Consider the following 13,017-nt stretch of genomic DNA (forward strand, 5'->3'; position numbering starts at 1 on the left):
ATAAAAATCAGCACTAAATCACTTTTTCCCTAACTTTATTTCAATCAGGAGAGACTAAATGTTTAGATGAGAAAGTTATTTATTGAAGTACAATGAATGAATGAATTGTGCTTTGGCGTTCTAGACCCTGATGCGATGACCGACATCCGAAGGGGGAAAGGACAGGAGATGAGGCCGCTTAGGCAGGAATCCCCCCGGGTCTAGACCTTGGGGTGGTGAAGGAGCAGAAGAGCAGGGGATAAGAGGCCTTGCCCTGATGAGGAACTGGTGGTGCTTGGGGTGGAGGAGGGTTGCCGAAATCGATCTGAAAGACAGCTGGAGAGGAGATGGAGAAATTTTAAATGAATTGCTGAGCGGTGATTGGGCAGGAGAGGGACGGCTCGGCCGCTGATTGGTGGGGGAGTTGCTCTATATTAACCAGATGATTAAGTGGGAGGCAGAGAGAGAAAAGGGTGAGGGAGAAGGTGAGATAAGTGTGAGGAGGATGATAAGGGAGAGGTGGTTGGAAGAAGTGATGAAAGTGAAGATAGTCTTCCTGATTGAACTTGCACTAAGAGCTTCATTACAGCTATACAACATGCATTGTGTACGGTTATAGCCTACTGGTTGCATTTTATATTATATATTTGAACTAGTTACCACTCCCTGTGTACAACTGACAAAAAGCAGAGAATCTAAAAGTAAAACAAACCAAACCAACACTGGAAACATGGTAGATGCAGGAACAGACATGGGGCAAAAACATCAGCATGACACAGTTTGCACAAATAAGGACTAAGGGAAGAACAATACTTAAATACACAACCGGAACCAAGACACAGGTAAAACAAATTAGGACGAGGCAGGTAGTCACAATGGAGGGAAAAACAGAAGGTAAAACAAAAAGGGAAACACAAGGAAATCAGATTTTCTAAATAAAACAGGAAATTCCATGATAACAATCACAAAACACCAGAAACACAAACTAGGAAAAACAAGAAGTCAAAGGAATACAATGCCAAACAGATTGGGGATCATGACATTTACTGGTTAAAATTTGCAACTAATGTTAGCTTCAAGTTTACCAATGGTCATGGAGCAACATGGAGAACCACCAAACTAGAGTCAACAAGACTGTATGGTCGCACAGGCAGCGTGCAGTTGCAATTGACAGCACCAAGAAAACTGGTCCATATCTCCTTATTTTATATGGCCAAACCAACCAATCAAGTGTTAATAAAACATTAAATACTTCTTTATTTTTCACACTTGGGATGAAGACAGGCTATTTGGCTTTAGAAGGGCATGGGAGGGCATGCACCCCTTTCACCTTTACAGTCAGACAGCTGCAATGAGACTCACCTAATTGACTGATAATAGAGATGACTCAAAGGTAATTGGAAAGTGAGACAACTGTAACTATTTATAATGGAGTAGCAGAGAGTACACATGACACAACATGACATCTGAACATGAAATTCCAAGGGGGGCGCAAAGTACTGTGTGTATACAGTCTCCTCAGGAAGAGAGTGTTGTTGGATCCTGGGGCACAATCTTTCGCAAAAAGCTCTGGCAGAACCTCTGTGTTCCCCACCCAAGCGTGCAATCAAAGGCGCTGCACAGGCTTGTTTCTGTGAATGCCTCTTGGCCCCTAAGAGCGAGCACTTTGCTCTCCAGGGGCTCACACCAGGAGACTGGAGCCCTGCAGCCCTGACTCTGTCTCTGAAATGAAATTTAATATAGACTGATGCACTCAAAGGAGGAGACAGAAACCACTATAAGCTACGGGCACCGCATTACTTTTTAACACCATCTTTGATGGACACTGAAGACAAGTGACTGTAAACTGTGTCAGCAAGGCAGCAGAGGATCAATTGTTGCTTTGATCCACTGGGCTTTTGTTGAGTTTTGCACTTAGCTGGTGCAAAAGACTCCAAGAACAACATACGCTAACTCAATGACTCATCAGATAATTCATTTGACAGGAATGAAAGAGAGTTGATAGCTGAGGAGTGATGCATGAGAAGGAGTTGATACAAAGCGCCTTTTAAATTCACACTAATGGTTGATTTAAATTTGCTGCTGTCCTAGACACACGATCATTTTCATGAGGTGTTGACACACCCATTTTTTGACAACATACAATTTCACACTTATATGTTATTGTTTAGAGTTTTAGATTGATTTGATTTTTTTCGATTTCGTATGATTGTCATAAAAATGTGAATTTATACCACTTCTCTGAGAACATTATTTACATGAGATTAAATAAAATCTAACTCTAAACTGCATTTTTTTTCTGATTATGTCATTCACATTGCATTTGATAGCAACATTGAACACAAAATAATTGGATTAAAAGTTATGTTCATGTTTATGCGCATAAATCAAATGTGTTTGTTAGTGACGTGAAGAAATCAATTCTCTTTTTAAAACCTGCATCATACCTTTACCATTGAATTACCATTCATCATATGTCTGAAGGGACATTACATTATTTTCCGCATTTTTTTTATTTTTTTTTATTTTTTATTTTAGATACTGTATTAATCCCAGAGGGAAATTCGTTACGGCTATATGACACTGCTTGTGCAGTGTCATACAGCCGTAACGAATTTCATTCCTGTCAAATGATTTATCTGATGAGTCATTGAGTTAGCGTATGTTGTTCTTGGAGTCTTTTGCACCAGCTAAGTGCAAAACTCAACAAAAGCCCAGTGGATCAAAGCAACAATTGATCCTCTGCTGCCTTGCTGACACAGTTTACAGTCACTTGTCTTCAGTGTCCATCAAAGATGGTGTTAAAAAGTAATGCGGTGCCCGTAGCTTATAGTGGACTTAACAGCATGACTAGCAAGGCGCGCCACAGGCTAGGGTGAAGTGTCTTGCCCAAGAACACACAACAGTGACTAGGGAGGAGTTGGGATTGAACCACCAACCTTCCGGTTATTGGACAACCCTGCTATCCCACTGCTCCACTGTTGTCCTCATCCCTTTTAACATTGTAGTGTTCACTGTCCACAGGTGACCTGTCCAGGGTGTACCTCGGTGGGATAGGACAAAGCGGGTTTAGATGATGGATAGATGGTTGGATGTTTACTGTCCTCTACTGGAACTAACATGCAGCAACTAAAGACCATGGAGAGTTATAAGAGTGTCGTACTATAACACTGCTACTACTTTGTTAATGAAGACTGGGGGAAGACCAGGTGCTACATTAGACCATCAAGTGGTATAAGGTGGCATTGCCAATCTCATAAAACATATTACACAGTGTTGTGATGTATGCCACCATTGGTTCCCTCTACGAGATGCCAATGGGATTTTCCCAATAGCATTAGTGCAGTAAGTAAACTTTATTGTAAACAAAAGATATGATATTGAAACATTTTGTTTAGCGAGATAATGTTCACCATTTACACAATTTAATTAACTCATGATATATATATCAGATACAATATTAACACAATAGTTTGAACATCATCAACCTGTCATGTTTGTTCTCTGTAATGTATGTTTGCTGCATGTTTGTTCCTCTCTCTCTCTCCTTCATCCTCTCTCTGTCTCCCTCTTCTTCTCCTCCTCTACCCGGCCGACTGTCAGCAGGTTCTCCTTATGAGCCGGGTCCTGTTCAAGGTTTCACAGTCAGGTTTATTACACGTTTACACATGCCTAGATGACATATATGGCACCATTTAAACTACTGCCTTTTTTAACACATGTAAAATACACACACACACACCTATATATATATATATATATATATATATAGGTGTGTGTATACACACTACCATTCAAAAGTTCAGGGTAGTGTATATATATATGTGCGTGCATGTGTGTGTCAAAAAGTTTACATTACAATACTATTAGATTATTAGACTATTAGACTTAACAGCATATATTGTCTGTTTCACTAGCTCAAATAAGCAGTAGTGGTAATCTAATCTGATCTGAATAACGCCACAGAATTCCATAAATGCACAGCACTGACACAGTTGCGCAACCTCTTTAATAAAAGTCTGAGTAACTGTGTAAAGTTACCACAGTGATCGAATTTATGCCAGATGACTCATAAGAGTAGCAAAGGGATTCATTGGCAATATTCCTCCACTTGAACAGCTAAGAATCCATTTCCTTTTTAGATAGCTGAAGAAGGTTATATTTTACCTTCTGTGCTGTCAAACCCTGTCAACACGAAGACATGACAGTGTGTAGAATGTAACTCATGTGTAAAGAATGTATTGTTGTGATTTGTACATCACATTATGCTGATCCTTTTGTAAACACAAGCAGAAGCTATGCATTTACATTTATTGGTAATATAAACAAACATGTCAATGGATAAAACCGCCTGGCTGGTTGTTGGTGGTGAGAGGGGAAAACCCAGACATTTCCCAGGAAAACGACACACGTGTATACCAGTATCGCTGTCTGTGAGGGCAGATTTTGGCACCTTGTAGTGATGGGAATTCCGGCTCCTTTAAAAAGAGCTGGCTCACTAAAAAGCCTTTCAGCTCTCATGTGGCTCCTTAGATTTTTTGTTGTTTAATTTATTTTCAAAATGTATTATCAAAACGTATGTAAAAGTATTTGTGACATGAATTAGTAGTGTAGAAAGCATACATCCCTAATATTTGTATGGCTTATATTACTCAACAAATTGCTACAAAAAATACAATATAAAGTACAAAAACAATAGTTAAGCCAATCCAATGTCTGAGTGTACCTATAAAAATGTGACTATTCAGTGAAACAACACAAGGCTTAGAGGTCAGGTTCACTGCACTGATGGATGTACAGCACTAATGTGCCTGTGCAGGTTAATTGTTCTCTCTCTTTGTCGTTCATTTGCGTCTCCCTCCCTCCTGTTTCTTTCTGTGTATATGTGCGTGTGTTGTTACCTTCATATTTAGTATTGACATAAATGAAGATGTACAAGTCTTCTGTAATGTAACCCAATGATTTTCTGAACAGCAGGTCTGAAGCCCACAATGATTCCTATTTGTTAATTCACACAGTATCAGTGAATGAAGCTGTGGTGATCTGTCATTCAAAGTGGCCACAACCTTTAGTTGAATAGATTGCTAATAGAGGAAATGTACATATAATACTACTATGTACTAATGTACTAATAAAGGATTATCTTATCTTATCTTACATGACAGCAAGGCGTACAGTTAGCCTTAGACCTAGTGTGTAGCACAGCTATGCTGCTCTAGGCCTATGTTGTCGGGTGGCACAAACACGATCCTCTATGCAGTTTCCCTCTCACCCTCTGACCTCTCCTTAGTCTGGATCATACTGGGTAATATCGTCTCATAATCTGTGTTTACTGTCTTCCTCGTAGTTTTGTGCCTCGCTCTCACCCTCTCTCTTTGCAGGTTTCAAGACCTGCATGCTGACCTGCAGTCTGGCCCCTGATCTCTCCTGTGCTCATCGACTTCACCAGCCCCTGCTGCTCATCTTTGCTACCAAATTACTATTCCTACTTATGGACTGATGATATATACAGATATCTATTACAATATAATCACTTTCATCTTGCTGTCATGTTTGCTCTGTACTGTATCATGTTTGTATCATGTTTGCTCCTCTCTCTCTCTCCTTCATCCTCTCTCTCTCTCTCTCTCTCTCTCCTTCATCCTCTCTCTCCTCTCTCTCTCTCTCCTTCATCCTCTCTCTCTCTCTCTCTCTCTCTCTCTCTCTCCTTCATCCTCTCTCTCTCTCTTTCCTCTCTCTCTCCTCTCTCTCTCTCTTTCCTCTCTCTCTCTCTCTCTCTCTCTCTCTCTCCCTCATCCTCTCTGACTAGCAGCAGGACTGGTTCTTCCTTAAGTTGACGGGTCCTGCTCAAGGTTTCTTCCTCTTAAAGGGAGTTTTTCCTTGCCACAGTGCTCTTAGGGGGGTTCCTGTGAAGCGCTTTGAGACAATGTCTGATTGTAATATGCGCTATATAAATAAAACTGAATTGAATTGAATTGAATTTATTTTACTTATAGCCATAGGAATGAGATCTAAAACGTGGAAACACATTTTCAGCACTTCCAGTTCCTCTGAAGTCAGCTGGGTTTCCAATGTGATTAACTTTGGAGTTTATTTTCTGCAGTATTCCAAAAGTTGGAATGGAATGCTAACTATCTATATATTGCTACCATTATTTATAGTTATAACATTCCATATGGGTATAGTTATAGATATAACTATCTGTAACTAACCAAATGTGTTTTTGTTCTATGCCGGGTTTCCACTGTGTGATTTTGGGCTGTCCCAGATGAAAGACGACCATCATAGGAAAATCGGACTAGGCTAGACTGGCTGAAGTGGCCACTAGACTACTGCATTTTTTTTTTTACATTTCAGCACCTGCTTGATACAGAACAGTGAATCATCAGATAGTATATAAAAATGTTACAAGTGTTCTGCACGTCTTGTACAGAAAACATTATTGCTTCTTGCACATTGGGGTTTTTCATCTGCAGTAGGAGCAGTGTCTACAGCAGGACTAGTGCTGGCCAGTGCAGTCATGCTGAGGCCTGTTCTTCTATCTTAGCTCCTAGAAAAAACATAATGTGAAGATTATCCTTAAACAGTACAACATGCCACAGATCAAGATAACAAGACCCCAAACAAAAAGCTGAGCAGTTCCAAAAGAGGTGTTGTCTTCTTACGCATTTATTTCAAACAGAGGGTATCTCTACAGTTATCTAATGAGAGGGGCAATGCAGGTCCAAATACTTAAAGAGATAAAGAAGAGATCTGCAACAATCTCCCATTTTATCTGTGAGTTAGAAATTCCTTTCAGGTAACCTGTGTCCACATTGTCCATATTTTCCTTGGGTTTCTATAGAACTTCGGGAAAAGGCCATTTCCCCTGCAGAGAGTGGTTCCCGGGAAGAAGCAAACAGGAAAAAAAGACAACAAACAACTTCTTACAGCAAGATGTTTATGTGAAAAATATGAGCCTAATGGTGTTGACTGTCCCACTTCCACATAGTAAGTGTGTTCACCCACCACTTACCTTCTGTTTGATGTGTAAATACTACTTTCCTGTCACTTTCTGTCTGCGGCAGTGTGATCGGCCAACACTCATTTTGTTATCAGGCCTGGGTGTGTGTTTTGGTGTTATGTACAGAAAATATGAATGAGTGTAAACAGCCTTTGATTTACTCAATGAAGAAACACCCTCTGGTATGAATACACAGAAGCAAAGGGCTGGTTTATTGCGAAATACAATGTGATGTTACTTACTGTGCTCGCCATCCAACCTTCCAGCAGGTGTGATAACACTTTATGAAAAGGCTGCCAAGGTTTAATGCTAAATGTCATATCCAACAAACAGACGAGTGTTGTTAACAAGCCCTCATAAAGGCTCTGAATCTGCTGTGTGAAGATTAACTAGGACACATGAAGCACTGTGCACAAAGAGAAGTCTGATCATAAAACTTCAAAGGATACTCAGAAATGTTGAAAACCATGTAGAACATCATGTTTATCATATTAGTGTACATTCCAGATGTAATTTACAGCTGGAGTCTCAAGGTGACGTAGCTGATAAAAAACAGGATTTGCTTGTTATTACCAATGTCCAAATGGACCAATGTTACCAATGAATAGTGCTACTATACAGAGCATACAATATAGCATTTTGACTATTGTCAAATATGAATGCATTTTCTGTTACGTTGCCAAGTAATATCCTCTACCTACCACCAACTTTTTCCAACTGTCGCCATATTTGTACTGCCTGAGTCCAGCTAAATCCTGGTTAATTCCAAATAGAGGCAAAGTGGTGGAACCCAAGTGAAGCAAAGGATGGCAGGTGGTTTCGTCAGCAGGAAGCTTGTGACGAAAAGTAGAATATGTAGTCAGAACATATCATATATGTATGTAATCATATACAATATCAGAGGTGCAAGCACTTCACTTAAAAGCCGTTCCATAACTTTTCCACAACTAATATGCTTGTGTAATTTGCCTGCTTGCAAGTGATTCTATCATCATAGCATTCATAGTGTAGACATACATAGACTTTTACTTCCTCTCCTCTTTCTGACTTGGTATATTTACTCACAATGTAAGCTTGGCGTGGTGTTAGCAAATACATTTTTGGGAATATCCATGGATCATAGACTTCTTTGATATGTCTTTGGTGATTCTGCACATTTTTATGACATATTTACTACATATTCCGTCTTTAAAGTTGACTTAAAGAATTCACTCTGTTCAAACTTGTACCAGGCTATGAACACGTTTATTTCTGCTGTAATGTTGGACATTTTAACATTGAGGTCTATGGGGATTGACTTACCACAGGACCCAGACCCCAGAGGCCATAGTGGTAACTGCAATTGTGACACATCTACACTGGCTTCATTATCTTATCCTCATGCATTCTGTCCTGAACTGAAACCGCTTTTGTGAGCTAATTTGCGACAAGCTGAGAAAGCCTCAGGCACTTCTGGCAAACTCAACTTTTCTCCTCATAGAAAACCTTTATAAGTTCTCTGAAATATATTGTTATAAAGTCATGTTCATATAATCATGTTGACAACAGTTTTACTAATATACATTCGCATGAATTAGCAATAGATAAATTGCTAAAGCGTGAAAACACAAAGAATTGTTTAAGATCAGAAAAGAGAAGCAGTGGAGGAGGCATTACATATTAAATCGCAATACCTTTCTTTAATCCCATTTTGGTGGGGGAATAGGAGGGGGGAGGGGGGATACTTAAGGAACTACTGCACTACATGTACTCGACCCAAGGAGGGCGCCAGATATGTAAACACTAAACACTGTTTTTTGACAAAACCGGTGAGGAAACCGGTCTCATTAAACATTTTCCTGGTGTTCAGAGGTCACAGTTGCTATAGCTGTTCCAGATTTGGAGTTTGTTGGATAATATATTATATTATATATTATAATATATTATACATGTATGACATCAACAGGACGTCAGTCCAGTTTTTGGAGATTTTTCAGAATTGGAGGAAGGTCAGGATAATACTCTAACACTAATCTTTTAATGTTACATTCTGAATCTCTACTTTGAACAGAAGTTATAGGAGCTGTAATTATTGTGTGCAATGAATTATTTCACAACACTTCACTTATCATTGCTGCCTGACTAGGTAACTGTAGTTCTGTATGTTTTCTGAATCATACAGGCTGTTTTTGCTTAAACAGTCAGACAGACCAGCACAGTGTGTTTCCTTGCATACACGCCTACAGTCAGATCAGATAAACACTGGTGAGCTGTAAAACTACCTGTAAATGAATAAGCACTTTTTTATAGAGATGGAGTATTATCCTTTAAATGCCATAAACATGTTGTCTTTGTCGGCATGCTAAAGTGTCACTGAAAGCTAATTGTGGTGCTCTGCTCAGGCCTGAGCATGAGTGTTTCTTCACACTGATTGGGTGCTGCCAAACCTCTGCAGGGGGATTTCCACAGGTGCTGGCTCAGCAAGAGTGCAAGGGATGCTCGCCAACAGGATCTGTGGAACATGTTCTATACACACGCACACATTTACACAAACACACGCACACACTTACACAAACACACGCACACATTTACACAAACACACGCACACCTCCAAACTGACATCTAGTCTCAGGAATGAGATATAGGTGTGAAGGACCCGCACCACACCCCCTGAAAAGCCTTTTGGATCCTCAGAACAGTGTTGGCACAGAATAGCCCATCTGACAACACAGGTCAAGTCACTCATACTACAGCTTTCATAACTAGATCCAACTTGCTGTTTTAATGTTAAAAGACACCAGCAGAAAGATGTTTTACATTCCTGTGCTGCAGGTTTATCTGTCTGATAATGAGTCAGAATATTAAATAAAAAGCCCATGGCTATGTTTCAGAGTAAAGTGATACTTGATTAACAAAAAGCTGGACTTTTTTAGTGACCATGTAGCTGAAGTGAAGGCAACATTCCATTTTCTCCTCAGCCAAAATCAACTAGTATTAGAACAACTGACAGTGATGACCTCAGGATCTCTTTCCAGTTGGCTGGTAGTGCCTGGTAGATACTCTAACATCCAAACCACCTCAAAGCAGCCTCTAGAGTAAAGGCACTATAACTACACTTCCTGCCATCACAGAACCACCAACCACCCATGCCCCAAAGAGACCACCTTGTATCTGCTTGTATCTGCTATATTATTCTTTTGGTCATTATCCAAATAGCACACCTATATGTAAAAATATTTCTGGTATCAACTGGTAACCTTTAGGGTCAAAATGTGCTCTGTGTTAGCATCAGGTCAAAGGAGGAGACACCATCCATGGATGTGCAAAATAGCAATTGATACTGAAGCTAGATGAGGGGTATGAGGATAGGGTCTCTTCATGGCCTGTACAAACATGGGTCTCACTCATCATGGATGCATGGCCAATGTCATGTATATAATGGCGCTTCTCATCCACGTCAAGAAATCAGAATCAGAATCAGAACTTTATTTATCCCCGAGGGGAAATTCTTTTTTGTTACAGACAAAGAAATCAAAGATAAATTGAAATATGAAATAAAAATATATAATAAATATCTAAATACCTAGATAGCATTTAAATCCCCGAGTTGTATCTAAAGAAGAACATATTTACTACTGTATAAAAACCTTTACATAGTAAAGAGCATGACATGAATGTACCAGTATGAATGTACAGTGTCTGAGTGACTGTTACAGTTCAGAGTTCAGTAGTTTGATTGAGACAGGCAGGAATGACTTCCTGTGTCTCTCAGTGGTGCATTGTGGGAGTCGGGGGTCTGTTGCTGGTCAGCACAGTGTGGAGCGGATGAGAGGGACAGTCCAGTATGGTCTTTATTTTGGACAACATTCTCCTCTGACACACCTCAGAGAGCCCAGGTCCTCTCCCACAACATGGCCGCCTTCCTGATGATTCTGTTGAGTCTGTTAATGTCCCTCACCCTCAGACTGCTGCCCCAGCAGACAACAGCATACATGATGGCACTGGCCACCACAGACTCATAGAACATCCTCAGCATCGTCCTGCAGATGTTGAAGAACCTCAGGTGCCTCAGAAAGTAGAGGCGACCGGCTTATCCAGGTGGGCGTAGAATCTGTTCAGCAAGAAGATTACAACTGGAGGGGATCAAGAAGTGGTTGGACCATGGGCCAGAGCTGTTCCAGGATGAGTCTTTCCAGAGTCGTTATAATGTGTGATGTCAGAGCCACGGGCCTGTAGACCTTCAAGTCGCTGGGACGCAGCGTCTTTGGAACAGGAACAAGGCATGATGTCTTCCACATGATGGGGACTCTCTGAAGACTCACACTGAGTTTGAAGACATGATTAAGGATTCTACTTCCGCTGGGGGACACAGGCTTTCAGGACCCTGGGGCTCACGCCATCAGGGCCTGCAGCTTTGCCTGTGTGGAGTCTCTGCAGTTGTTCTTCTCACCTGCTCTGTGGTGAAGGTGATCAGTGCAGGTGGGGTCGTTGGTGGCTGGTCGTTGTCGCTCAGCTGCTGAAGAGTCGTTAGCAGGGTGAACTGGGGTCACTGTATCAAATCTGTTAAAAAACAGATTCAGCTCATCGGGCCTTTCCACACCATTAACTCCACCACTGCTGCTCGACCTGTAACCAGTGATGGTCCTCATGCCACTCCACACCTCTCTCGTGTTGTTTTGCTGAAGTTTCCACTCCAGCTTTCAATGAGAACTTTCAATGAGAACTTTCAATAAGAATGTTCAGATTTTTGTTTTCGTCCTGCTGTCACTTTAACTTTTTTTTTGCCTAGATCTAGGCATAAAAACACTTACCTTATAGTGAATATATGATTCAGAGGAGGACTGGTTAAAAGTGTTGAGGTCGGATGAGACCAAAATCCAGCTCTTTGGCATCACCTCAACTCGCTGTGTTTGGAGAAGAATGCTGCCTCCAAGAACACCGTCCCCTCCATCAAACATGGAGGTGGAAACAATATGCTTCGGGGTGTTTTTCTGCCAAGGGGACAGAACAACTGCATCACATCAAAGGAGGATGGATGGGGCGTGTGTGGGTATTCCAGCATGACAATGATCCAAACCACACTGCCAGGGCAACAAAGGATTGATCAAGAAGAAGCATATTAAGGTCTTGGAGTGGCCTAGTCGGTCTCCAGATCTTGATCCCATAGAAAATTTGTGGAGGGAGCTGAAGGTTGGAGTTGCCAAACTTCAGCCATGAAACATTAATGACTTGGAGAGGATCTGCAAAGAGGAGTGGGACAAAATCCCTCCTGAGATGTGTGCAAACCTTGTGGCCAATTACAAGAAACGTCTGACCTCTGTGATTGCCAACAAAGGTTTTACCACCAAGTACTAAAGCAGAGTTCAATACTTATTTCATCCATGAAAATGGGAATTCATTTATAACTTCTGAAATGCATTTTTCTGGATTTTGTGTTTGTTTGTTGTTCTGTCTCACTGTTCAAATAAACCTACCATTGAAATTATAGACAGATCATTTCTTTGTTAGTGGGCAAACTTACAAAATCAGCAGGGGTTTAAATAACTTTTTCCCTAACTGTAAGTGGATTGAAACTTCAGGCCTGACACTGTGAACCACTAATTCATAGCTTTCTCATCAGAGGTTATTAGAGCCTTATCAGACAGCTGAAGGGGCGAAGCATGTTTCCACACAAAGATACATACGCCTTCCTTTCACTGCCTTGTTGCCAGTCCCAACATTTCTTTAGGAGGGACCCTGGAGGTAAATGGGGTGACTTGTTTACACTAAGCGATCAGAGTGAGGAGCTGCAGACAGATCAGGTTAGGGTGGATCAGACCTTGATTTCTTCAAGCTCTGCTGGTGTCAGTTAGGAGCCCTGCATTCCCCAGGCCTTTGACTTTAACTCCTGAGAGCCCTAACGTAGTCTCTGTTTGCAGCAGCTTACAGCGTGCCTTCAGGGGATTACAGCTTTGACATTCAGCTTTCAGTTAGGGCTCAAAATAATGTTAAAAGATGCTCTTTTAAGCAGACCTGACACAGCCACAATCCATCAGGCTCAGACAGAAAGGTGCATG

Source organism: Parambassis ranga, chromosome 13 (assembly GCF_900634625.1).
Source record: "Parambassis ranga chromosome 13, fParRan2.1, whole genome shotgun sequence".
NCBI classification, from domain to species: domain Eukaryota; kingdom Metazoa; phylum Chordata; class Actinopteri; family Ambassidae; genus Parambassis; species Parambassis ranga.